The sequence below is a fragment of the Chiloscyllium plagiosum genome, unplaced genomic scaffold (genome assembly GCF_037043375.1).
Source record: "Chiloscyllium plagiosum isolate Xiang-an unplaced genomic scaffold, Cpla_swu_hap1 HiC_scaffold_12, whole genome shotgun sequence".
Taxonomy (NCBI): domain Eukaryota; kingdom Metazoa; phylum Chordata; class Chondrichthyes; order Orectolobiformes; family Hemiscylliidae; genus Chiloscyllium; species Chiloscyllium plagiosum.
In genome coordinates, this window is record NW_028270150.1 from 108,667,708 (window position 1) to 108,695,135 (window position 27,428).

General features: G+C 43.6%; 1 long non-coding RNA gene across 1 annotated transcript; it reads right to left on the reverse strand.

Moving 5' to 3' along the window:
- Positions 1-251: 251 nt before the first annotated feature.
- LOC148148731 (uncharacterized) lies at positions 252-26,987 on the reverse strand. Its single transcript, XR_015758770.1, has 2 exons — positions 26,737-26,987; positions 252-1,347 (listed from the first exon to the last, which is right to left on the reverse strand). It is a non-coding gene; the product is annotated as an uncharacterized LOC148148731 (long non-coding RNA).
- Positions 26,988-27,428: the final 441 nt, after the last annotated feature.

A 27,428-nucleotide genomic window follows, 5' to 3' on the forward strand; every position in this document is an offset into this window, starting at 1 on the left:
CTCAGGCCTATTACTTCTATAATCAAAGCAGATTTTTTTTTCAAACCTGGTGCTCTTTTCAAAAGAACTGGAAAGGAACGTGGATATTACAGAATGGGAAGAACTTAGATGAATCATCTTCAATAGCGAATAAAAAGAAATTGGCAAATATTGGGATTTAAGGCAAATTGTTACAATCCATTATCAAGGAATTAATAACAATCGATTTGCAAAGTCATACAAACATTCATTCGAAGTCAGAATCAATTTCTTTATAAGTGACAAGCGACGTCAACAAGGGGATCAAGGAGATACAATGCATCTGGACTCACAAAAGACGTTGAATAAATTGCTGAAATAAAAATTACTTCTTATGATAATAGCACATGGGGTGCAGAGCAGTTTATTAGCTTGGATTGCCAGTTTTCTGGTTTTCAAACAGTAATTTGATGACATTCAGTTGGCTCAAATTATCCCCAGATGCATGGTTCTGACACATGGCTTGTTTCGAGATTGTGAAACGAAGAAGGCAGGAAGTAAATCGTCCGGGGAGAAGAAAACCCTCTGCACTTATTAAATACGAGAAAGGCTAGCATAATTCATTGAACAAAAACAAATAGAACAAAGACTGAAATTGACACAGCCAGCTACACAAACGGCAGGAATTAATTACACTATTGATTCCATTACAGGTTAAGTTCTGTTAGGATAAAACAACCGTTTTAATCACCGAATCTTTAATCAGACTTCATATGCTTTTGGTTCGCTGGACTCTTAAAACTCACATCCAATTCCTGTAAGCTCGTCTGGAAATTTTGGAGTCTCGAGACGATAAGCTCACCAGGGGAGAGAATTTATGATTTTGAAATACAGATATCTGTTCCAGTTTGCTGTTGTTGATGCCTCCGTGAAGACTTCGATTAGTGCACCTTCAGATTGATTTGAGTCCACTGATGCGATAGGACATGCATTGGAATTATCAGATGAGTACATGTTTGGTCCAATTGTCTGGTGGTTTTGTGAGCCTGTGATTTCTGTGAACATTAGTTCTCGGAGAACCTATTTGGGAACTCTCTCGTTTTGGCAGCTGATGCAGAAACTTTTTTCTGTGGTAGGTGTCTGAATGCAATCCACACTGTCAGGTATGGCTCAGGGTCTGCAATTATATTAACTGCCGTCCTCTTATATTCGTGTTAATTCTCGCTTGCCATTGTGTTACTTTTGAGGTAAATTGGCTTACTGTTAATTCAGAGGAGTTGCAAATGTACGCTGATTAAATGGAAAGTCCAGTATCTCTATGTATCAGTATTGATTGAAGTAGAATGCCTTGGTGTCTTGGTCAGACCCGTGAAATTTGGGTTGAGGTAGCTGCAAAAGATAAACGTTATTTTCATCCAGCATGTTAGATCTGATTAATTGTTCTTTTGTAGTTAAGATGTGAAATGTATTTCTGTCTGAAGAATGATTCCAGCAGCTCTGTGCCTGTGTATTTTCCCAAAGCATAGCCCAGCTGCGTTTTATTTTAAAAGAATTTCTGAAATGTCCAGCTGTTTAATGCAGTATGGGGATTTTTTGCTCAATTCTACGCAGAAAATTAGCCAAATAACAAAATGGACACATCCAAATAGATGTTTAGTTTTCTGCTTGTGATGCTATAGAGTTCTGTGCACAGGACAGAATTCTTCACGATCTATTTTATCACTTAAATGAGGTGGTAGAAAATATGATAGCCGGGTTGTCAAGTAACATTAAAACAGGTGGAAAAGTAGGCTGCAATAAAGATGTAAGAATTTCTTTTAAAGATGAAAATGGATAGTTTAGCTGAATAGGCAAACATCTGTCAGATGAATTATAATTTGGAGAACCATGAAGTTATCTCTTTTAATCGGAGTAATAGAAAGGCAACATATCATTTAAATGGAGCAAATCTTCAGAATGTTTTAGAACAGAGAGATTTGGTTCCCTCATACACATCACGTAAAACTCATATTAAGACACAGCGAGATAATGAGAAAGGCAACTGCTCTTTAAGTGTTTATTTCAAAGAGAATGCAGTGCACAGGTCGGGAAGAGTTGCTTCAAAAATGTAAGGTATTAATGAGACCAAAGCTGCAGTACTCTTTACAGTTTGTGTGCCCTTGCTTACCTGAAGAAGGGCTTATGCCCGAAACGTCGATTCTCCTGTTCCCTGGATGCTGCCTGACCTGCTGCGCTTTTCCAGCAACACATTTTTGCCCTTGCTTACCTTCATGCAGTTCAGAAGGTGTTCAGTAAATTAATCCCTGAAAACAAGTGTTTACCTTATGACGAGAGGTTGAGCAATTTAGGTGTGCACTGTCTGGAATTTAGAAGAATGTGATGAGATCAAATTAAGGTATTTAAGATGCTAAAGACGATGGACAATGTAGATATGGATTGGATATTTCATCATGAGCAGCAATCTAGAACAAGAGATCATAGATTTAGGAGACAGCAAGGCTTGTCTAAAACAGGGGAGAGGAGAACTCAATCATCTCAAAGGTAGTTGAATCTGTGTAACTCACTTCCCCAGTTAAATGCTGGGATATTGAGTAAAGTAAGGCTTATGGAAAGCAGCAGGAAAGCGAAAGTGAGGCCAGTATAACAACATCTATGATCGTATTAAATGGTGGAGCAGGATCAAGTAGCTAAATTACTGACTGCCACACTTCATCCTTATTTTTTCGTGTAACTTTCAGCTCAATTAATGTGCTACAAAGGAATGGACGAGGACTAGTTGTCAAACGGGATGCGGAAGCACAGGATAAATCAGTTTCGATCAGTTTGACAGTACGCATTGAGTGGAGTCACACAGTGACGAGTGCTGTGCCCTTCACTATTTCAATCTGTATCAATGATCTCGAGGAGTGGAAGAGATATATGGTAACAAAGTTTGGCGATGACGTTAACTGTGCCGGAAATTAGATTGTCAAGACAAGATGGAGTCTGGACATGGACATAAACAGGTAAGCAATTGTTTGGCAGATGGAATATAACGTGACTGAAAGGGAAGCTGTAAATTCTTTCCAGGAAGAATGCAAAATAATACATTTTATGAAATAGGGGTGTGTCAGGACTTTGTAACACATTGCACACTGGAGGGTTCATTCTGATCTGTTCAGACAAAGCAGCTGTTGCTCTATCTCCTTGCTGGTCTGCTCCCTGATGTTTCTAGTGGTTCCATCAGCACACACGGGATAACGTAGTTGGCCAGTCGTGACGTATTGGGCGGATTACAGTGCAATGAACTGTATATCAAGGGGATGGTCGTTATCCGAGAGACCACATGAGACACATCGAGAAGTGAACAACAACCCAGCACCCATCATTTCATTGTTGCTCTCCTTCACAAAGCTTGCACTCGTTACAATAGGTTGCCAAAGCCACAGGAAATTATAGAAGGACAGGTAGATTCACATTAAAGAATGATTAAGGCAATTAATTAATTAATTAATATCATTTTATGAAAACATTGGGGAAAAGACAGGGTTTTGGGGCTAACTGGAGGATTGAGACCTTGGAAAGTCGAACTTACAGGAATGACAACATTGACTGAAGGAATTGCCATGTCACTTGAAATGGTTTGCTACATCAAGTACTGAAAGTGCCTCGTGGAACCAGCCCAGATAAATTAAAATTACACAGTTTAACAATCCCAGCATTGATAACTGTGCAAACCATGCTGTTGTCTTGCTCAGGAATCTGGACTTTAGGCCCAGCATGGAGTAATTGCTACTTTTGCCAGGATATTGCTGCTATACTTGCATTGAATGGGATGGGAGTGCAACAGAGGCATGGGATTGAGAGTGATTTATCGTGTTGGATCAGACATCGGCTCGATGAACCAAGACAAAAGGTGTTCGTTGATGGGAAATGTTCATCCCAGAGTTCAGTTTCTCGTGGTGCCCGCAAGTATTTGGTTCGGGGCCACCGTTGTTTGTAACTTTTATAAATAACCTGGATGAAAGCACAGCACGATGGGTTAGTAAATTTGCGGATGACGCAAAGCTTGGTGGAGTTTTGGACAGTGTTGAAACATGTTGCAGTTTAAAGAGGAACATATGTAAGCCGCAGAGCCGGGCTGAGAGTTGGAAAATGGAGTTTAATGCGGCAATGTGAAGTGATTCACTTCGGTAGGGACAACAGGAATAAAGAGTACTGGGATATTGATAAGATTCTTGGTTGTGTAGATGAGCAGTGTGATTTCGGCATCCATGTACAAAGATTTCTGAAAGTTACCACCCAGGTTGATAGTGTTGGTAGAAGACGCACGGTGTGTTAGATTTTACTGGTAGAGAGATTGACTACCAGAGCAACGAGGTAATACTGCAGCTGTACAAAACTCTGGTGGGATCGCACTTGGGGTGTTGCATATTGTTCTGGTCACCGCACTATATGAAACATGTGAAATCCTTTTAGAGGGATCAGAGGAGATTTACTAGGAGGTTGCCTGGTATGGAGGGAAAATCATATGTGGAAAGGCTGAGGAATTGAGGCTGTTTTCATTGGAGACAAGAAGGTTGAGAGGTGATTTAATTTAGACAAAAAAGATAATCATTGGAAAGTGAAAGCCATTTTCATTGGATGGCGACGGCTGACATGAGGGGACACGGGTCTAAATTGAGTGCCAAAGATATAGGAGAGATGTCAGAAGAATTTCATTTACTCAGAGAATAGTAGTAATATGGAATGCACTACCTGCAACAGTTGTAGATTCAGCAACTTTATGGACGTTTAAATTGTCATTGGATAAACATGTGGATGAAAGTGGAATAGTGAACGCTTCAGATTGGTTCCACAGGGCAGAAAAACATCGAAGGCCGATGCGCCTGGATTGCGCTGTAATGTTCTGTGTTCTGCATTCTATAAGTGCACAGAACGGAACGAATTGCAGCCTGATGCTGTGCAAGACAGTAACCGTGGTTCCCATAAATTTGTATCCCCATACTTCCATTTCACCTTGCAAAGCAAGGTGGTGTGTGGTGGTGGTGGTGTGTGTGTGTGTGTTGGAGATCAGGCAGAACAGGTGTATGTAGAAGTTATTGTTTGAGAGAGAACATGCATGAAGAAATCAGTTCAAATATGAACAACTGAAAATGGTTTGGGTAATCAACAAAGAGAGACTAAGGGACATTTCATGGACAGATTTAATGGTGTGTTTGAGAATATTAAAATAAATTCATTGCCAGAACCAATACCAATACAGGTCAGTGCGCATATTAATGATAGAGAGATGCGACATTTTTATGCTTTGGATACGAGAAATGGAGTATCAATTCAGATTTTCTTCTACAGATTTGAAGCTGTCAGCGTCAGCAGCATATTATTGACGTGATTTAGACAGTATTTCATAACTCAAAGTTCAAATAGCAGATGGAATTAGCCAGTTAAGTATATTCTGATAGTGTTTGTAGTTTAAATTAAGAATGGTCAGGGTTTAGGTCAGGTATCAGTTCCTGACCAAAGACATCACTCGGATTGAGACTTGTTTTCTTCCAGACTCCATAATTGGCCACAAAAAGAATAGAGTGAGAGGAAGGAACTCGTACAGAAGACAGTGACCTCCATGTTTCCAATGCTAAAAGAAAATGGACATGAAATGTCTCGTAAAACTGCCAAAAGCAAAGAAGGAGAGAGTGAGTGACCACTTTGCTGATACAGTTCGTGGTGCCTTTTCGCGTGAATATCTGGTCTCCGAATCTCCGCAGGCAAAATAACAACAGCAAGGTTTGTAGGGTTACTTAAAAGGTCATTTCTATGGTTTTAAATTATTTATACCAATAATAAGTGACGTCAACGGCCGCTTGATTCGAAAAATAAAAATATTGAGTAATCAAAAGTGATGTTTGATCCAATATTTTCATGACCACCTGTCATAAGCATCTCCAGATAAACTCCTGTCCACTCTTGTAACATCCCAGTTCTGATCAGTGGTTGGAACTTCACAGTCAATTATTAACAGATTCTGATCGCCCCTCGCCCTCGCTCTGAAGCTGCTCATCCTGGTTTACACTGAGCATATCAAATAACTGGCATTTGTACCACAATTTGTCGACAGGAGAATCGAAGTCCTGGTAGATGAGCTGGTGCAAAGGACGAACATTTCAATCCCTGGGAGGCTACACTACCAGCCCTAATGAGCACGATCTGACCTCACCACCCTGTTCAATGCAGCTTCTGCGATCTGAAGAAATGTCAAGCAATACAGCACCAACGTCAATAACCTTCCCTGCTCTGCCACAATGAGGAGTTCGATTCCTGCTTCAGGTGATTGTCTCTGTGGAGTTTGTACATTCTCCCCCTGCCTGGGTTTTCTCCCACTCTCCAAAAATGTGCAGCTCAGGTGAATTGGCGATGCTAAGTTACCCATAGATTTACTTGCATTGATTAGGGGTAAACCTACGGCAGAGGGATGTGTCTGGATTGGTTACTCCTTGGAGGGGCAGAATGGAGTTATTGGTCCGAAGGGCCTGATAAATACGGTAGCGAATTTTATCTAACAGAGACTGTGACAGCATTACCATCTCCCTTATGTGTCGAGTCAGAACGAATGGAGTCTCAAGGATCTTGTTTGGAAGGAGGATGGCATCAGAGAATAATTTCTCCCTCACCTCCCAGAAAGAGAGCACGGAGGCTCCCTCCTACACCTCCTCATGTAAACAGCTCAGATAATGAAACTAATTGGTGATATTTAAAGTTTCCCCACTTGCTCTGACATTTACAACAATCTATGGTCATATGCAGGAGAAAGTGAGGTCTGCAGATGCTGGAGATCAGAGCTGAAAATGTGTTGCTGGAAAAGCGCAGCAGGTCAGGCAGCATACAGGGAACAGGAGAATCGACGTTTTGGGCATAAGCCCTTATGGTCATATGCACCCAGTTCCCTCAGCTCCTATGCCCACTTTATAACAGTGCAGCATACTTTATTTTCTCTGTCAGTGTTCATCCCATCCAAGCTCATCATCCTGTACTGTTCTACATTAATCCTCGTCTGCCATGTACTTGAACACTGCACCAACTTAGCCATGTCCTGTTGCCGTTATACACTGTTTTGCAACCATTTTACAATTCTTCCAGATTTGGTATCTGAGGCATGGAAATTTTACTCGTGTCACAATCCACACAGAAAAGCTGAAATACTGACAACACTCCCCCGTGTGAGCATATACTGTTACACTCTCCATGGAGAGACTGAAACATTGAATTACTTCTCACGGCGCTAGTCAAATAATGACACGGTGTGAACTGAACAACACAAATACAGACTAACGCTGGGTGCAGGAAAGTTTGACCAACACACCACAATGCAAGAGAAATGCTGACAGACCCTCCAAGTCTGCATGTGTCAGGGAATTAGTCAGTGTCTCTGTGTGTCCGTATTAGTTGTAGTGAAGTAGTTTGATGTAAAGATGCTGGCAGTTTAGAACGCCCCTGTGGGAGCTCCAATCCCCCGACCATTCTCTTCCTTCCCTTTTTTCCTTGATTTTTACTTCTATCCTTCCCATTTTTCCTTCTTATCTCCCCTAATACTGTTGAGGAATCCGGAAGCAGCAGCAGGCATTGGCAACAAATATGTGGTACATTGAGCCCGGAGCATAACATAGAGCATGAACCTCGAGTGTCAGATAGACCACGCGTCGTGGAGCAGCGTGTGGGCCCCGAAAACTGGAGCTGCTTGTAGGCCACCACCTCCAGGGCCTTTCGGGCCCCGATCCTAGGAGCATTGATCAGACTAAGGTGCTTGGGGCAGTGTGTGGTACACAGGCCCCGTAGCAGTGTGTGGGCGAGGAGCTCCAGGGCCGTATGTGGGTCACGAACCCCTTTTCTCTCTGTCTCGCTGTCTCTTTCTCTGTCACCAAACCCACTGTCTCTCGCTACAGTCTTCTCTCTCTCTCTATCCCTCTCTATCTAACTCCCTCAAAACCCCCGTCTCAATCCTTCGCTCTTTAATACTTACCAATTTCCCTCTCCAAACCCCTCCGACTTTCTCTTTCTCTCTCTCTCTTCTCTATCCCACTCCCACATTCTCTCTATACGCCTAGTCCACTCTCTCTTCCTCTCCGTCTCGACATCCCTCCCCCTCTCTCTATCTCTTAAATTCCTCCATCTCGCTCTCTTTATCCTCTTACCAATCTCTCTCTCCTGACACCTTCTCTTTGTGCATCTCTCCCTGCCCTTCTTTCACACTGCCTTTCTGTCTCTACCCCTCTCTCATTCTCTCTCCGTGTCTCCCAACCCCTGCCAATCTCCTTCTCTACTCCCCACTCTGCCTCTACTCCTCCGACTCTCAATACCGTCTCCCACCCCTTGTCTCTCTGAATATCCTACTCTCGGTTCACCCCTGCCACAGACTCACTCTCTCCATTCCACCTTCCACTATCTCTATCATTCTCTCTGTCTACACCATTCCAAATCTCTCACTCTCTCCCACCCCCTCTCTGCCCTTGTCCCACTTGCTCAGTCTCCATTTCTCGATCACACTCTCTGTCCGAAGCCCTCTAGATCTCTCTCTGTATTCCCCCCTCCCGGTCTCGCTATCTTCCCACTCCCACTCTCTCTCCAACTCCGTCCTCCAGCCTCTATCCCTCTCCCCTTCTACTTACTCTCTCTATACCCCAGTCCCACTCTTTTCCTTTCTCTCTCTATACAATCCCACGCTCTCTCTTACTCTACGACCTCCGAATCTCTCTTTCTCTCTCTTGACATCCCTCCTTCACTGTGTATCTCTCTCATTCTTCCGACTGTGTCGCTCAATAATTCCCTCTCAATTTTTCTCTCTCGCTGTCCAGCTAACTCCCACTCTTTCTCTGTCTACCTGCCTCCCACACTCTTTCTTTATCTCCAATAGCTGTCCCACTTTCTCTCCCTATTCCCTCTCTCACTCTATCTCTTTCCCTACCCCATCCCTCTCTCTCGCTTTCTCTCTGCAATCCTCTCTTTTGACAACTTCCAGTGTCTGATTGTCTCCCAACTCCCACACTCTTTCTATCCCCTCCCTCTCTATCTCTCTCGAACCCCCTCCCTCTCTCTCCCTCACTCTGTCTCTATCCTCCTCCCTGTCTCAGCACCCGTCCAACTCTCACTCTATACCTTTCTCACAGTCTCTCTCTACACCCCACCCATTCAATCTGTCTATACTACCTTAACCTCTCTCTCTGCTGACCGTCTTCTCTCTTTCTGTCTCTCATTCTGTAACCCTCCTACTCATAGAATATAAAATTTAGAACATAGAACGTTACAGCGCTTCATCCTTTGTACCTCGATGTTGCGCTGAACTGTGAAAATAACATGTTGCCCACCTAACCTACATCATTCCATTATTATCCATATGTCTGTCCAGTGCCCATTCAAATACCGTTAACGTTGCCGAGTCTACTGCTATCGCAGACAGGCCATTCCACGCCGCTACTATTCTCTGAGTGAGGAATCTATCCCTCATATCTGTCCTAAATGCATCACCTCTCAATTTAGAACTATTTGCCCTCGTGCGAGCCTTCTGCATCCGAAGAAAACGTCTCTCACTGTCCACATCACCTAACCATCTGATTATGTTAACTGTTTCGACTAGGATACCTCTCAACCTTCTTCTCTCCATCTACAAAAGCCTCAGTTCCCTCATTTCCAGTAAGACATTCTTTCAACACAAGGCAAAATCATAGAAAATATCCACTGAACCCTTTCTGAAGCTTTCCCATCCATCCCACAATGCGGTGACCAGAACTGCATGCAATGCTCCAGCTGTGGCCTTACCAGTGTCTTGCACACCTGAAGTATGACCTTGTGGCTCCGGAATTCAATCCCCCTATCAATATTGTTCGATACACCTTGTGCCTTCTTATAAACTCTGCAAACCTAGCTGGCAACTTTCAGGGATTTATGCATCAGAACACCGAAATTCCTCTGTTCATCCGCAGTACCATGTGTTTTACCATTAGCACAGTACTCTGCATTCCTGTTACTTCTTCCGAAGTGAACTACCTCACACCTGTCCGCATGAAACTCCATTACCACTTCCCAAGCACAGTTCTGCATCTCATTTATGTACCTTTGCAACCCATAACATCCTTCAGCACTATTCACAAATCTATCTACTTAATGTTTCTGCAAATTTACTCACCCATCCTCACGGCCCACATCTAGGTTATTTATAAAGATTACATATAGCAATGGTCCCAAAACAGATCCTTCTGGCACACCACTCGTAACAGAGCTCCAGGCTGAATATTTCCCATGAATCAATATCCTGTTTCTTCTTTCAGGGAGACAATTTCTGATCCAAACCAATAAATTGCCTTCAATTGCATAACTCCATATTTTGCACAACAGCCTCCCATGTAGTATCTAATCATCCGCCTCACTGAAGTCAAAATAACCACAGCAACCGCTTTACCTTCACCCACCTGGTTAGACAACATATCGAAGAACTCAATAAAGTTATTGAGGCACGACCTACAGTTTAAAAAATCGCATTGACTTTCCCTAATCAAGTAATTCATTTCCATATGATTATAAATCCTATTTCTCCAAAAATCGTCCAAAACCTTACCCACAACCGAACTAAGACTCACTGGCCTACATATACCAGGGTTGTCCTGACTCCCATTCTTAAACAAAGGAACAACACTTCCTATCCTCCGCTATTCTGGCACTACCCCTGTCGACAATGTTGACATAAAGATCAAAGCCAAATGCTCTGCAATCTCTTCCTTGTCTTCCCATAGAATCCGAGGATAAATCGCATCCGGCCCAAGGGTCTTTTCTATTTTGCGATCTTCCAAAATGACTGAAAATCCTTTTTGTTAACATCAATCTAATCTAATCTTGTGGACTGCACCTCCATATTCTCATTAACATTGCCTTATTCCAATGTGATTACTGACGACATTTATTCATTCAGAGTTTTTTTTGCAAGGTTTGTGAAGGTTTGTAGCTCAGGTTGAGATTTAGGGTGTAGGTTTGCTCGCTGAGCTACAGGTTTGATATCCAGACGTTTCGTTACCTGGCTAGGTAACATTATCCGTGGCGACCTCGAAGTGAAGCGAAGCTGTTGTCTTCTGCTTTCTATTTATATCTTTCTCCTGGATGGGGTTCATAGGGTTTGTGGAGATGTCATTTCCTGTTCGTTTTCTGAGGGGTTGATAGATGGCATCTAGAGTTATGTGTGTGTGTGTGGCGTTGTGGTTGGAGTGCCAGGCCTGTAGGAATTCACTGGCATGCCTTTGCTTAGCCTATAGCAGGATAGATGTGTTGTCCCAGTCGAAATGGTGGCTTTTTTCATCCGTGTGTTTGGCTACGTGTCTTTTTGTGGCTAACCGGTGTTCGTGTATCCTGGTGGCTAACTTTCTTCCTGTTTGTCCTATGTAGTGTTTGTGGCAGTCCTTGCATGGAATTTTGTAGATGACGTTGGTTTTGTCCATGGGATGTACTGGGTCTTTTAAGTTTGTTAGTTTTCATTTGAGAGTGTTGGTGGGTTTGTGTGCTACTAGGATTCCCAGGGGCCTTAGTAGTCTGGCTGTCATTTCTGAATCTTCTTTGATGTTTGGTAAGGTGATTAGGGTTTCTGGATATGTTTGGTCTGCTTGTCATGGTTTGTTCTTGAGGAATCTGCGCATTGTATTTTCGGAGTATCCATTCTTCTTGAATACGTTGTACATACGGATGGAAAAAGCTACCATTTCGACTGGGACAACACTATTATTATAGGACAAGCCAAACAGAGAACAGCCAGGGAATGCTTAGAGGCATGGCACTCATCCACAGATTCAATCAATAAGCACATCGACCTGGACCCAATATACCGACCAATGCAATGGACAGCTGGAACTGACAACCAGAAGCGGCAGAGACAAACCACTCTACATGCCGGAGGAAACATCACAAAAGTGCTTCACAGGGGGCTCCCAAGCACTGAGGATGTCGCCTAGACAGGGGACGAAATGTCTGCAACACAAATTCCCAGGTCGGCGAACAGAACCACAACAACGAGCACCAGAGCTACAAATCTTCTCACAAAACTTTGAAAATCTTTTCTGAACTCTTTCACATTTCACAACATCTTTCTGATAGGAAGGAGACCAGAATTGCACGCAATATTCCAATAGTTGCCTAACCAATGTCCTGTACAGCCGCAACATAACCTCCCAACTCTTGTACTCAATACTCTGACCAATAAAGGATAGCATACCAAACGCCTTCTTCACTGTCATATCTACCTACCACTCCACTTGTAATGAACTATGAACCTGCACTCCAAGGTCTCTTTGTTCAGCAACACTCCCTAGGACCTTACCATTAAATATAAATGTCCTGCTAAGATTTGTTTTCACAAATTGCAGCACCTGGCATTTATCTGAATTAAGGTCCATCTGCCACTTCTCAGCCCATTGTCCCATGTGTTCCAGATCCTGTTGTAATCTGAGGTAATCCTCTTCGATGACCGCTATACCTCCGATTTTTGTGTCATCTGCAAACTTACCAATTGTACCTCTTATGCTCGCAACCAAATCATTTATGTAAATGAAAAAAAGTAGAGGGCCCAGCACCGATCATTGTGGCACTCCACTGGTCACCGGCCTCCAGTCTGAAAAACAACCCTCCACCACCAATCTCTGTCTTCTACCTTTGAGCCAGTTCTGTACTCAAATGGCTAGTTCCATGAGATCTAACCTTACTAACCATTCTCCCATGGTGAACCTTGTCGAACACCTTACTGAAGTCCATATAGATCACATCTACTGCTCTGCCCTCATCAATCTTCTTTGTTACTTCTTCCAAAAACTCAATCAAGTTTATGAGACATGATTTCCCATGCACAAAGCCATGTTGACTATCCCAAATCAGTCCTTGACTTTACAAATACATGTACATCCTGTCCTTCAGGATTCTCTCCAACAACTTGCCCACCACCGATGTCAGGCTCACCGGTCTATCTTTCAATGTCTTGTCTTTACCGCCCTTCTTAAACAGTGGCACCACGTTTGCGAACCTCCAATCTTCCAGCACCTCACCTGTGACTATCGATGATACAGATATCTCAGCAAAAGGCCCAGCAATCACTTCTCTAGTTTCCCACAGAGTTCTCGGGTAGACCTGATCAGGTCCTGGGGATTTATCCAACTTTAACCGTTTCAAGACATCCAGCTATTCTTCCTTTGTAATGTGTACATTTTGCAAGATGTCACCAACTATTTCCCTGCTGTCGATATCTTCCATTTCCTTTTCCACAGTTAATACTGATGAAAAATATTCATTTAGTGTCTCCCCCAATTTCTGTGGCTTCACACAAAGACCGCCTTGCTGATCTTTGAGGGGACCTAGACTCTCCCTAGTTACCCTTTAGTCCTTAATATATTTGTAAAAAAATCCTTTGGATTGTCCTTAATTCTATTTGACAAAGCTATCTCATGTCAACGTTTTGCCCTCCTGATTTCCCTCTTAGGTATACTCCTACTTTCTTAATACTCTTCTAACGATTCACTCGATCTATCCTGTCTATACTTTACATATGCTTCCTTCTTTTCTTAAACAACCCCTCAATTTCTTTAGTCACCCAATATTTCCTGTACCTACAAGTCTGCCCTTTCAACCTGACAGGAATATACTCTCTCTGGATTCTTGTTATCTCATTTCTGCAGGCTTCCCATTTTCGAGCCGTCCCTTTACCTGCGAACATCTGCCTCCAATGAGCTTTCGAAAGTTCTTACCTAATAGGGTCAAAATTGGCCTCTCTCCAATTTAGAACTTCAACAATTAGACCTGGTCTATCCTTTTCCATCACTATTTTAAAACGAATAGAATTATGATAGCTGGTCCCAAAGTGCTCCCCCACTTCAGTCACGTGCCCTGCATTATTTCCCAAGAGTAGGTCAAATTTTGCCCCTTCTCTAGTAGGTACATCCACATACTGAATCAGAAAATAGTCTTGGACACACTTAAGAAATTACTCTCCATCTAAAACTTTAACACTATGGCAGTCCCAGTCGATGTTTGGAAAGTTAATATCACCTACCATAACTACTCTATTATTCTTACAGATAGCTGAGATCTCCTTACAAGTTTGTTTCTCAATTTCCCTCTGACTATTGTGGGGTCTATAATACAATCCCAATAAGGTGATCATCACTTTCATATTTCTCACTTCCACCAAAATAACTTCCCTGGGTGTATTTCCGGGAATATCCTCCCTCAGTGCAGTTGTAATGCTATCCCTTATCAAAAATGCAACTCCCCCTCCTCTCTTACCTCCCTTTCTATCCTTTCTGTAGCATTTGTATCCTGGAACATTAAGCTGCCCGTCCCTGAGCCATGTTTCCGTAATTGCTATGATATCCCAGTCCCATGTTCCTAACCATGCTCTGAGTTCATCTGCCTTCCCTTTTAGGCCCCTTGCATTGAAATAAATGCAGTTTAATTTATTAGTCCGACCTTGTCCCTGCCTGGCCTAAATTTTTGTCTCACTTCTATCCTCAGCTGTACGCTTCTCAAATCGATATCTTTCCTCACTACCTCCTTGGGTCCCAACACCACCACTCCCCCACCTTACTAGTTTAAATCCTCCCAAGCAGTTCTACCAAATTTCCCTGCCAATATATTAGCCCCCTTCCAATTTAGGTACAATCCATCCTTCTTGTACAAGTCGCTTCTACCCCAAATGATCTAAAAATGTGAATCCTTCTCTCATACACCAACACCTCAGCCATGCATTCATCTGCTCTATCCTGCTATTCCTGCCCTCACTAGCTCGTAGCACTGGGTGTAATCCAAATATTACTACCCTTGATGACCTTCTTTTTAAAATTTCTGACTAACTCTCTGTAATCTCCCTTCAGAATGTCAACATTTTTTCCATATAACATTGGTACCAATGTGGGCAATGACCTCCTGTTGGCCCCTCTCCCCCGTGAGAACATTCCGGACCCGCTCTGCGACATCTTTGATCCTGGCACCAGGGAAGCAACACACCATTCAGCTTTTTCTCTGCTGGCCACAGAAACTTCTGTCTGTACCTCTGAATATTGAATCCTCTAATACAATTGATCTCTTGGAAGCCGACGTACCCCTCGTTGTATTAGAGCCAATCTCAATACCAGAAACTTGGTTCTTCGTGTTACATTCCCCTAAGAATCCATCACTCCCTATATTTTCCAAAACAGCATATCTGTTTGAAATGGGTATATCCACAAAAGACTACTGCACTAGCTGCCTACCTAATGCTTGGCTAATAGGAGTCTACACAATTTGAAGCTGCTTTAAATTGAATCTACTTAATTTATTGGTTACGACTGACATAACCAGAGATAAGAAAGCATTTTTCTTCAATCAAAATCAGTACTATTTCAAATAAATTTCTATGGATGGTCGGGTAATGTGCTGATTTTGCACGATGTGGGAGCTGGTGGACGCCACTGTGGCTCCCAGTGACAATGTCTGCAGTAAATGCTGTTTTCTGGAAGAACTCCAGCTCAGACTCGATGTGCTGGTGACAGAGCTTCAACCATTGCTCAGACACTGTCACCATTTCAGAATCTTGTGCCTCGTTTTGAAACATTTTTGTTGTGTCCCGGCACCACGATGAAACCTGGGGTTTGCCACCTTATTGTGAAAAGAAATCGGACACAGGTAATAAATGTTAGTCTTGCTAACGGAATTTAACTTAGTAACAATTGAAAGGGAGAATCTTTGTGGCCATGAGAATGCTTTCATTATTTTTTTCAGTATCTAAAGACACTACAAACGTAGTTACTAAGATCATGAGAAAGTGATTCCCCAACTTGAAGCGGTAAGATCATAGATGATCTGATTGTGACTTCAAGCACACAATCCAGGTAGTTGTCAGAGTCTTTGGGCTTGAAGTAAACGTCGTTTGACTGTTCTGTGGGTTTGTAGTGATCTGCTCAGACGAGGGCACGTGCGACTCCCAAGCATCCCAGATGTCCACCTATTTTGAACAACATCTCAGCCGAGCTGGAAGGGGCGGACCGGACCTCCCAGTCACCGCCCATGTCAATTCCCCCAAACACGTCCTTTCCGACATGTCATCCTTGGTTCCCTCCGTTGCCAAAACGAACCACAGCATAAATTGGAGCAACAACCCCTTCGCGTCCGCCTGGGCACCCGACAGCCCAGAGGACTCAACATTGAGTTCTCCAATTTGAAACAAAAATCAGTTCACATCCTCTTATTTCCTTCCCAGCCCATCCTCCTTGTCTTCCACACCTCCCTGCCACCGTCCAGATTAATTGCTCATCTTAATCAACTCGGTTACAACTCTAAATGTCTTTATGTATCCCTGTATCCCCTCTTCATCACCCTGCCACCGCCTCCCGCTTCATTCGCAGCCCCCCCCCCCCCCCCCCCCCCCCCACCCCAATTCCTAAAGAAGAATCTAAACTGATGTTTGTGTAAAAATGCTGCTTGGGCCTGCTAACTGAATGCGTTTAGATACATTGTGTCAATTTGGGCAATTGCAAATTGCTTACCCACAGACCCTAATTTTTCAGTTTCATACACCGAAAAGCATTTTATCTATATAGAGGACGTCACAAAGCTTTCCCTTATTTTACAGGTTTACCATTTGTACTCACCAATGTCATGAGATTTGACGTATGTCGAGTTCATGTTTTCCCTTCCGTAACTTTGCAATGCTTATATTCTTCCTTAATACAGTTAGAATGATTTGCCAAAAATGTGACCACATTCCTATGGAATTGATAATGTAGTATTTTACACCTTTTCCAAATTGTCAATTTGCACCCATGCTAACAATTTTTTTCAAACCTTTCACCCTGATTCCAAACTGCAGTTGCAGAAAATAGTGTATACATTGTAAAAGCATGAACAACACTCTTTACTTCCGATCTAACTAGTCAGTTTCTCTTTTATTATGAAACGAACACGTTAATAAACGACTGTCTGTCTGACCATAACAGTTTGTTTTCGATTACACCAAGCAATGAAACGTTAGGAACTGAGAATAGGAATAGGGCATCTGGTTTCCAGGCCTGCTCTGGCAGCCAACAACACCTGATTGAGATCTTCTCTCCACGTGCCTGTCTTACATCCGATTCACCGAGCAAGCCTGCACCTCCCTTCACCAAAACTCTCGTCTCCCGCTACTCCAACTATTACCGATGACTAAAAACACAAACAAATCTGCGGATGCAACAATATCGAAACATAGCAATCAGGAGTAGCAGTAAGCAATTCTGCCCATGTTGTCCACTGCATCATTTAATGTGATCATGGCTAATCTTATCCCGATAGACCTTTTTCTTTTTTTAATCTGCAGTTTGATTCCCGCTCCACTGCACATTTGGAAGTCAGTTCTATAACTTCACTAATCTGAGAGAAGCAAGTCTTCTGCAAATCATTTTTCAATATTCCTTCTCTCACTTTATGTCTATGACATCACGTCCGACATGGTCCAAAACGGGGACATCTTTCCAACGTTCACGTTATCATTCTTCTTTTCCATTTTACATAATTCAATCAGGTACACCCCTCCCCGTCCCATTGTTCTGAATTCAATCCAGAACAACGCAATGCTATTCAAAAGCTCCTCGTACGATAGCCCTTTGATGCCTGAAATGAACATGGTGACTTTCCTCTGAACAATCGTCAGTGCACCCACATCCGTCCTCAAGGAAGGAGATGAAAACTGTACACAACTTTCCAAGTGAGGTAACTTATGTAATTGCAACCATGGTTGTTTACTTTTATCATCCATTCCTCTTGGAATAACTGCCAGTAAATCATTTGCTTACTGATATGCACTTGCATACCTCCATTGAACTTCATGCAGAAAGACACTCAGATCCATAAATTCTGACTCTTTTTAATCTGCATCTCATTTAAATAGCAATCTGCCGTTTTATTTTGCCGGCCACAATGGACTACTTACCCACATTAAACTCCGTCTGCCAAGTTCTTTCTCATTCTCCTTGCCTATCAATGCTTATCTGTAATCTCTACCTCCTCATCATAGCCCGCTGCTTCCCTTCCTTCAGTCTCATGTTGTCAGATCAAACAACATGAGACTGAACATGAGATTGGGCGGCATGGTGGCACAGTGGTTAGCACTGCTGCCTCGCAGTGCCAGAGACCTGGGTTCAATTCCCGCCTCAGGCGACTGACTGTGTGGAGTTTGCACATTCTCCCCGTGTCTGCGTGGGTTTCCTCCGGGTGCTCCGGTTTCCTCCCACAGTCCAAAAATGTGCAGGTCAGGTGAATTGGCCATGCTAAATTGCCCGTAGTGTTAGGTAAGGGGTAGATGTAGGAGTATGGGTGGGTTGCGCTTCGGCGGGTCGGTGTGGACTTGTTGGGCCGAAGGGCCTGTTTCCACACTGTAAGTAATCTAATCTAATCTAAAAAAAACTTTGACACGGAAACCTCCAGCTGACGCCCGTCCAACAGCTGATGGATCAGTTTTTCTGCATGGAGACCCGAATGGGCTATTTCAAGACCACCACCAAGAGGGAGTTAGCAGCAGCATGCTGATCGAAATGATCATGTCCATCAGGACACAGCAGCTCGACCGGGTCTGCATTAGTTGGGGAGAGAATGACAAAGTTTCAGAAACATACTTCACCTCATCGTCACCAATTGACAAGATCCAGACATATTGATCACTGACCATATTTGCAACAGCGACTACTGCACACATTATTTCCTGAGACAAATTTCCACTTTGACATTGTGAAAAATCTGTGTGTGTTTGTGAGAGAAACACTATTACCGTGTTAAACGGGACAAATTTTGATGTATCTAGTAATTTAACACTGGGCTGTGTGACGTGATTCGGGTCATTACCAACAGCAGCAGAATTATACCGCGGCACAGGACGCACTATCACTTCGTATCATATGCTCCAATTTACAGTGATCATCAAGCAAGACGATTAATCGTTGTTCAGTTGAGAACAGAGGGCGCCTGCCAAGTGAAGCACCAAGTAAAATGCAAAATGAGGTGAAGTGAGCAATCAGGACCACTTAATCATCAAATATCGCAAAGTTCAAGTGATCGATAGATGTAACCAATGAATCAAACGGAATCTCTGCAATCCTGTCACATGCAGTTAGTGCGAATGGTGTTGGACAATCAGACACCTCACTGGAGGAGGAGGATCCACAATCGTAAATTTGCAAAATGATGACAGAGCCAACAACACTAATGAAGTGGCTGAAACATTCACGACAGAAGTGTCGATGCAATGATGTTTTTTAGGTGGCAGTCTTAGCTAATTCAATTCATTTTGTGTGGTATCTACAAACGGTAGATGCTGGATATCAGAATCGAGAGTGTGGTGCTGGAAAAACACAGCAAGTCAGGCAAAACCCGAGATGCGGATAATCGACATTTCTTGCAGAAGCCATTCGTAATTATTTTCTGATGAAGGGCTTATGCCCGAAAGTTGAAATATCCTATACTTTGAAACGACGAGGAGAACGTAGGACAAGCGCAGCAGATGTATGAGACCACCATTATGTTCACATTTCATTTCAAGCCACACACCATCCCCATTTGGAAATACATTGCTATTCCTTCAGTGTCACTGTTTCAGCTTCCCTCCATAATGGTATCACAAGTCTACCAACCCCACGTTGGCTGCAGCGGTTCAATGTGGCAACTCATCTCCACTTTCTGAATTGCAACAATTGCTGGACAATAAATACTGGCAAAATCACTTTCCATAAATAAATTAGAATGAAAATATTATCCAAACATGTCCAGTGATGGACGCTGAGTTTTAGTTTTGAGCACAGGGTGGTTGAGTCCAGGCAATGCCTTGTTTGTTAAGAACAGCTGAAGGGATATGCTTTTTGAAAGAATCTGTCCGTCTTTCAGAGGTATCTACTAAATATCTAGCATCATAATAACTTGCTCTGAGGTACAGTAATGAAAGTCGTCATTTCAAAGCCCCTCACTGCATTTAGTTACAATTATAAGCAAGTTGTTTCATAAAAGTACACTAAATAAATGGGCGAATTTTGTGCTTATTGAGCAATGTGCAGTTTTTTTCAATTCAAAACTGCCGTAAACGATAAGATAATAAAGTAAAATTAAACTTTTCATCTCTGAAATAAAAACGGATGAGCTATACATTAAACAAAATGTTCCTGGACTTTAATTCTGTTAAATACTAGCATTTTATCAATATATTAAAGAGAAAATGTACTTAATTCCTGCCAGAAATGCATGAGCTATTTTATGAGGAAAGTGGACCTCGGGTTTTTATGGGAGTTTAAAAGTGAGGGAGGTGCATTGATTGAAGCACGTAATGTTCTCCACTGTCCTAACGATGCGTCCACGAAAATGAATTTTCATCTTGTGATGAGTGCAGCTACATTTTGTCTCATGTATGACTCATTCGGTTTTACCTCAGAGATTAAAAGTTTCATTTTTCTTTATTTTCATACCGTTTATGGCAGTTTTGAAACTTTTGTTTCAGTTAAAACACACAAATCATAGCGACAAGGGCAACATTTTGTCTCTGAAGCCTTCAGCCGATTTAATAAGATCACAGCTAACCTGACTGTAACTCTAAATTCGTATTCCTGACTGTTCTTGATAACCTTTCACTCCCTTGTCTGACGACAATCGATCGACCTCTGCATTAAAAACATGAACAGGTATTTTCTCCACTATATTTTCAAGCATCACTGCCTTTACAAAGAACAAAGTAATTGCGGTTTTCAAAGGCGACCCCTGAATTTTAGACAGTGGCTTCGAGATCTGGATTCATACGTAAATGGAAGCATTCTCTTTAGTTCTACCCCGTCAAGATCCCACAGAATCAGAGTAAGACATTAACACATAGCTGCAGAGTTAATCCATTCTGACCACCAAGTCGGCTCTCCAATACTCAATAACACCGTGGCTGATATGATAATAGAATCCTAGAAATAAATAAGAAACCTATTCGACCAATCCTGTCTGTGCCAGCACCCTTAAATTCTACCCGTCTAATCTCGCCTCCGAGCCTTGTATCCATAGCTGTCTGTAGAAGCAAAGATTGGACTAGATGTCGGGGAACTGAACGACATTTCCCGCCTCCGAGGTTGGTACATTAATCACTGTGTTCTCAAATGCATCTTTTTATCTTATCCTCATTGTCCTTCATTCCCTTAGTACTTGAACATCTGTCCACCATCGCCCTTGAATATAATTGCAGATGCAGCTTGAAAAGCGCTTTTATTCACTTCTCTTTGAAAGAAGAAGTCTTTTGTGTCTCTGTCATAATTGGAAATCTTTTAATCTGAAGATCATTCCTCTGGTCAAAGAATCTCCAGCAAGAGGAAATAATCTTTTGACAACTAACCTGTCAAGCACACAACTAATCTTATGTTTATTTGGTCTTCTCTCATTTTTACAAAGTCGAATGAACACATGCTCGAACTTCGACTCATAAGGAAGCACTTCAGTTCGCGGATAAACTTTCTGAATCTTCACTGGCATGCCGTCATTGCAAGCTTTAATCTCCAGGACCTGTTCCGTTACACAAGGTGACCATAACTGTTCATCATGTTGCAGCTGTGGTCACATAGATGCGGGTATACTTATGACACATATTTATGCACCAACTACTTTGAGTTAATAACCAAGAGTGCATTTGAATTCCCATCCCGACAGAACATAGAAGCAAGATTTTTTTTGTGGTGCAAGCACGCGGACACCAAATTATTGGCGCTACGGTTTCGGAAGCATTTTCTCAATTGAACAAAATCACGATATTCTGTTCTAATTCCCATATAATTTTCCATCAGCCAAGCAATTCTCCAATAACTTCACCTGTGGCATTCCATCATTGACTTTGTGTTTAATCCTCATGACTTGTTTTCGGGAGTCATTTTTTTGTGTCACTTGCAGACATGAACTGAGTACAACAGCGTCCGTCACACCTGTCATTCTATTTTGAATAATATCAGCCCCAGCATCGATCTCTCTGGCACTTCTCCAGTGAAAGGGCGCCAATGTAGAAATGGTATCTTGGTCATAACATTCTGTCCATTGGTAAGATAACTCTTACTGCTGACGTGCTTCAACAAATTCAACACTTAAATTTCCTTATCTGGTGCGGAAATTCAAACCACACAATTCGCATCGTTCTGTTCTGGCAAATTGACTTCGAGCCAACTGAGCACACCAAATCCCGGAGCTCTGGATACTAAAGCTCCGACCTCGAAATTTGTATTCATTTCTGTTTATAATAACTGAAAAAAATCATTATTACATACCATTCTTCCAAGGAAAAATTAGGATCCAAATGCATTGTCAGTCTTGCGACTTCCCATCTATTCGATATAATTTATCCTGAATAATTTCACATTTAAGCACATAATCATCTGTTCGTCATAAGTTGTTCCACTCGCCTGATCGATGTTTATCTCTTTCAAAACTTCAGAGAATGATGAAGATGCGTTATTCATTTGTTTTTAATGTGGATGTAGATAGGCTCTTGTTGCGGAGATGAAGGAAGTATTTTTGGAGGTCGAAAAAAGTGACAAATATTAAAGAAAAAGGGAAGTCTTTTAAATGAAAAGATGACTCTTGAACCTTGAACAGTTAACCCCTTCTTTCTGTTTCCCAGTTTAAAATAAGAGAGACTTTAATATTACATGTTACCTTGTTTCTTCGTTTTTCTATTTGTTGTTTGAAGTAATCGTTAACGTTTTAACTCTACTCTCTGAATACTTGGGGCTAATATTTTTAATACCTATGTATCTGCACCTAAGGCGGTGCCTTGACTGGTGACATTACACCCTTTTTCACTATACCCCTGTACTTCTGTACTTCCTGACACTTGACAATAGAATCTTAAGTCGAAATAAAAATTTAAAAGAATGTCAGAGCTCAAGGACCTAATTGCTTAGTCTCTATATGTGTTCCAATCCGAGTTCTTTGTCAACTACCTTATTTACATTAATATTAACTTGAAGCAGGAGCGAGGTCCGTTTACAAAGTGCGCTGCAAAGATTCACCAAGCGTCCTTTGACAAGGTCTGAACTAACAAACACGTCCATCCTGGAGGAGCACGATAGTGGATCACAAACGCAGCAAATACCACTATTCCATAGGCAACTAGGGACTAAAGATAACTTCTCGCACGAAAAACGTGACTCACATCCTATGAATGAATTGATAAGAAAAGAAAATAAATTACTCAGATCATCGGCAATTTTTGGAAATTGCTGGAAACTTTCGACAGCCCTTGACGAAGACAGAAAGAATATTCTCAACTAGCCCAGTCATCTTGAGCAACAAGTTTTCGAAACATTATTGAACAACATAGTGGGATATTCTCACTTCTACCTTGGAATTTGGTGTTCATGTAACTTCAATGAAGCAGTGATATTTGTGGCCATGGGCATCAAAATCCTCACCGTGGTGTGAGACTCAAAGTTTGGTAAACGGGGTGGCACACCTTTGAAAGCACCTCTTTTCGGAAACCAGTTGTGTTACACTGGACTCCTGCATTATCAATAAATTGGAAAAATGTTCTTGCAAAACTTCGAGTATGTCGCAAACCTCATTTGCTTCTCCTCACTTTTATTTAAAGTTTGTCCCAGTTTCATTGCTTGCTCAATTTGTCAGTTAACATCCAGACCGTCACTGAATCGAAGTAACAACTGTAGAACAATACAAGAAACCATTCACAACATTTTCTCTAAAATTCCAATGAGTGAATATCATCGACAGATGCACATGCACGGGATGCCATCTCGGTGACTTTTAGAAACTTCCCCTGCTCTATCTTGGCTCTATTCTATTTTTCCTCTGTTCTAAAGAAACCTGGCCAATTTCTCCTCTATTTATCTTCTGTTATGAAGAAACTTGGCCACTTTCTCTTCTAAACATGCAAAATGGACTGTTCATTGCTCCAAAGAAATGTTTGGTAGTGAAGCTTTCACCATTTTCTGCAGATCCGCAACTCTAAGATGTGAAGAACTTTCTTGAGAAGCGAAGCACCAGGTTCAGTGGCGGAACGCAGGCAGAGAGGGGAAAAAAACACACACTTTAGGAAGAGAATTCAATGCATACGCAAGTGAAAGTTATTTTTGATCGGATGGTAGCGACAAAGGAAGGGGACTCATGTATCCTTTTAGTTGTCTTTCCTAACCAACTGTGGACAACACCAGCAGGCCAACTTTGTTTTTTAAATCTATTCCAAATTCCACCAAATGATTGGCTTGTTCAGGTCAAACTAGAGGACAAATTACACACATATGCACACACATATGGATTTAATCTCACTAGCCGCTTCGTGGTGATTTTGAATCAATATCCCTTACACTACGCTTGTGATGTGGATTACGAGTAAAGCAACACTGCGACAATCCTCTGAAAACAGCATCTCGTGGAAGAAAAAGAGTTGAAGATTCCAGTCGACTTACTCGTCAGTGAAAGTATCGTGCGAAGAGAATTGTAACATTTGTGTCTGGACTCCAATAAAATAAAAAAGAATATTTAGTCAGCAGCTCGAGTGAGAATGAAGTTGAAACCAGGAATAAAAGAGAGCAAGCAGCGAACGGGATCGGGGCAGGCTACAATATGGCGACAAAAATAAAATTACTTGAGAGCAATAATATTAATCGCATTTTGAGCAGTTTGGTTCCTCTTCAGACAATGGAGTTGGACTTGATGGATAAAGAATGGAGTTTTCAGGTCGAAATGATGGCAACTGTTTCCATGTTTTCAGAGTTTCCATAACGAAGTCGTTAATGTAGTTCAACATCTTTATTGAATTAATAGTCAGACGGAGTTTCTCACAAGAAAGATCAAGAAAACCGAGGATGGGATAGTAACCAGTTTGCACCATCCAAAGTGCAAACTTATCCGCATTGCTAACGATTACCAACCTTGATAAAGATTGTAAAGACCCAAATGCAAACTTCGACCCATTGCTTGAAAATTCCAGGCTGTGGCTGTGAGATTCTCATCTTTCCCTCTCTGTGCAGCTGATGATTCCTGATAGTGTCGCATGTGATACTTCCGCTGTTACTTTGGGGAAAGACAGCGATACGTATCTCTTATTAATAAAAGACGGAAGCCGTCTAATGTGAGAATTAGGATTCATGGAGACTGACATTAATTACCGTCACAGTAGGCACACTTTCAGTTAAAAATACGTACAACACAGATGGCCTCCTTCTTCAAGGACCGCAATTTCCCCCCCGACGTGGTCGACGGTGCCCTCCACCGCATCTCCTCCACTTCCCGCTCCTCCGCCCTTGAGCCCCGCCCCTCCAACCGCCACCAGGACAGAACCCCACTGGTCCTCACCTACCACCCCACCAATCTCCAAGTACAGCGCATCATCCGCCGTCACTTCCGCCACCTCCAAACAGACCCCAGCACCAAGGATATATTTCCCTCCCCTCCCCTATCAGCTTTCCGTAGAGACCACTCCCTCCGCGACTCCCTTGTCAGATCCACACCCCCCACCGACCCAACCACCACTCCCGGCACCTTCCCTTGCAACCGCAGGAGGTGCAACACTTGCGCCCACACCTCCCCCCTCACTTCTCTCCAAGGCCCCAAGGGAAACTTCCATATCCGCCACAGATTCACCTGCACCTCCACCCACATCATCTACTGCATCCGCTGCAGCCGGTGTGGCCTCCTCTATATTGGGGAGACAGGCCGCCTACTTGCGGAGCGATTCAGGGAGCACCTCTGGGCCACCCGGACGAACCAACCCAACCAACCTGTGGCACAGCATTTCAACTCCCCCTCCCACTCCACCGAGGATATGCAGGTCATTGGACTCATCCACCGCCAAACCACAACAACCCGACGGTCGGAGGAGGAGCGTCTTATCTTCCGACTGGGAACCCTCCAACCGCAGGGGATGAACTTGGACTTCACCAGTTTCTTCATCCCCCCTCCCCCCACCTTGTCTCAGCCGGATCCTTCCAGCCCGGCACCGCCTTCCTGACCTGCAGTCTTCTTCTTGACCTCTCCGCCTCCACCCTACTCCGACCTATCACCCTCACCTTGACCTCTTTCCACCTATCACATTTCCAACTCCCCTCCTCCAAGTCCCTCCTCCCTACCTTTTATCTTCTCCTGCTGAACACTCTCTGCTCATTCCTGAAGAAGGGCCTGTGCCCGAAACGTCGAATCTCCTGTTCCCTGGATGCTGCCTGACCTGCTGTGCTGTTCCAGCAATAAAGTTTCAACTTTGATCTCCAGCATCTGCAGACCTCACTTTCTCCTCGAAGATTTCAACCTACTGCGAATCCTCTTACAAGGATGCCTTCCTTGAAGAAGCTCTCTGCCTCTCTCTACAAAGATCTCAGTGAGTCCCTCTCTCACTGCACCCCCCAGGTCATTTCCTCTGCACAGAAGCTCTTCAGCCACATTCTCAAACAGACTCGCTACCACAGCCATATCTCCTTTCTCAGCACCTGCCTACGGAACCGACTGATCCCCCATGGACTCCAGATCACCTTCCGACCAACACAATTTGGACCCAACCAGGACTACCAGTACCTGCAACAAATCCGCAGCCTCCAGCAACGGACCTCCCTCCGGATCCTCCGCTCCACGCTTGCAGCCATGCGCCGGTACCTACACTCCCTGCAGCTCGACCTCCCCCAGCTCAGGACAACTCTCTCACAGACCTGTAAAGGACCTCTACTGTTCTTCATTTACAGAAGAATCCATAGACTGAACAAACAGTTCTTTCTAGCCATTTCGGAAATTAAAGGCAGTAAGTACCAAAAACTTTCATGCACTTACCCCCAAACTCCGGCTTCCTCAACCGTTCCAGAAACTTCCATCGGCCTCCGAAACCAGTCCGGCGCCATTACACACGCGGCCGCTACAGCGCCCGCGGCAATAGCCGCAGACGCCGCCGACGATGACGTCACTTCCGCCCCCACCGACCTCGCAACCTTCATGATCGCGGCCCAAACAACCGCCTCCGGAATCGCCGCACAGACAACCTGCTCTGCGATCGTCATGAAGACAATCACCAACAGATTGGCGACCTCCGCAGCTACGGGGAAGAACTCTGTCTCCGTGGTCGCCGCAGCTACTTCCGCCCCCAGTGACGTCAGCAACCTGCATTTGGACATCGCCGCATGTGTCTCCGCCCCCCCGCCGCGTCCCGTCACCACGCCTGACCCCGCCCCCCCGCCGCGTTCCGCCACCACGCCTAATTCCGCCCCCCGGCCGAGTTCCGTCACCGCGCCTAACCCCGCCCCCAAGCCGCGTTCCGCCACCACGCCTAACTCCGCCCCCCGGCCGAGTTCCGTCACCGCGCCTAACCCCGCCCCCACGCCGCGTTCCGTCACCGCGCCTAACTCCGCCCCCCGGCCGAGTTCCGTCACCGCGACTAACCCCGCCCCCCCGCCGGTCTCTATCACCATGTCCAACTCCGCCCCCAAGCCGACCTCTGTCCCCGCCCCCAGGCCTAACCCCGCCCCCAC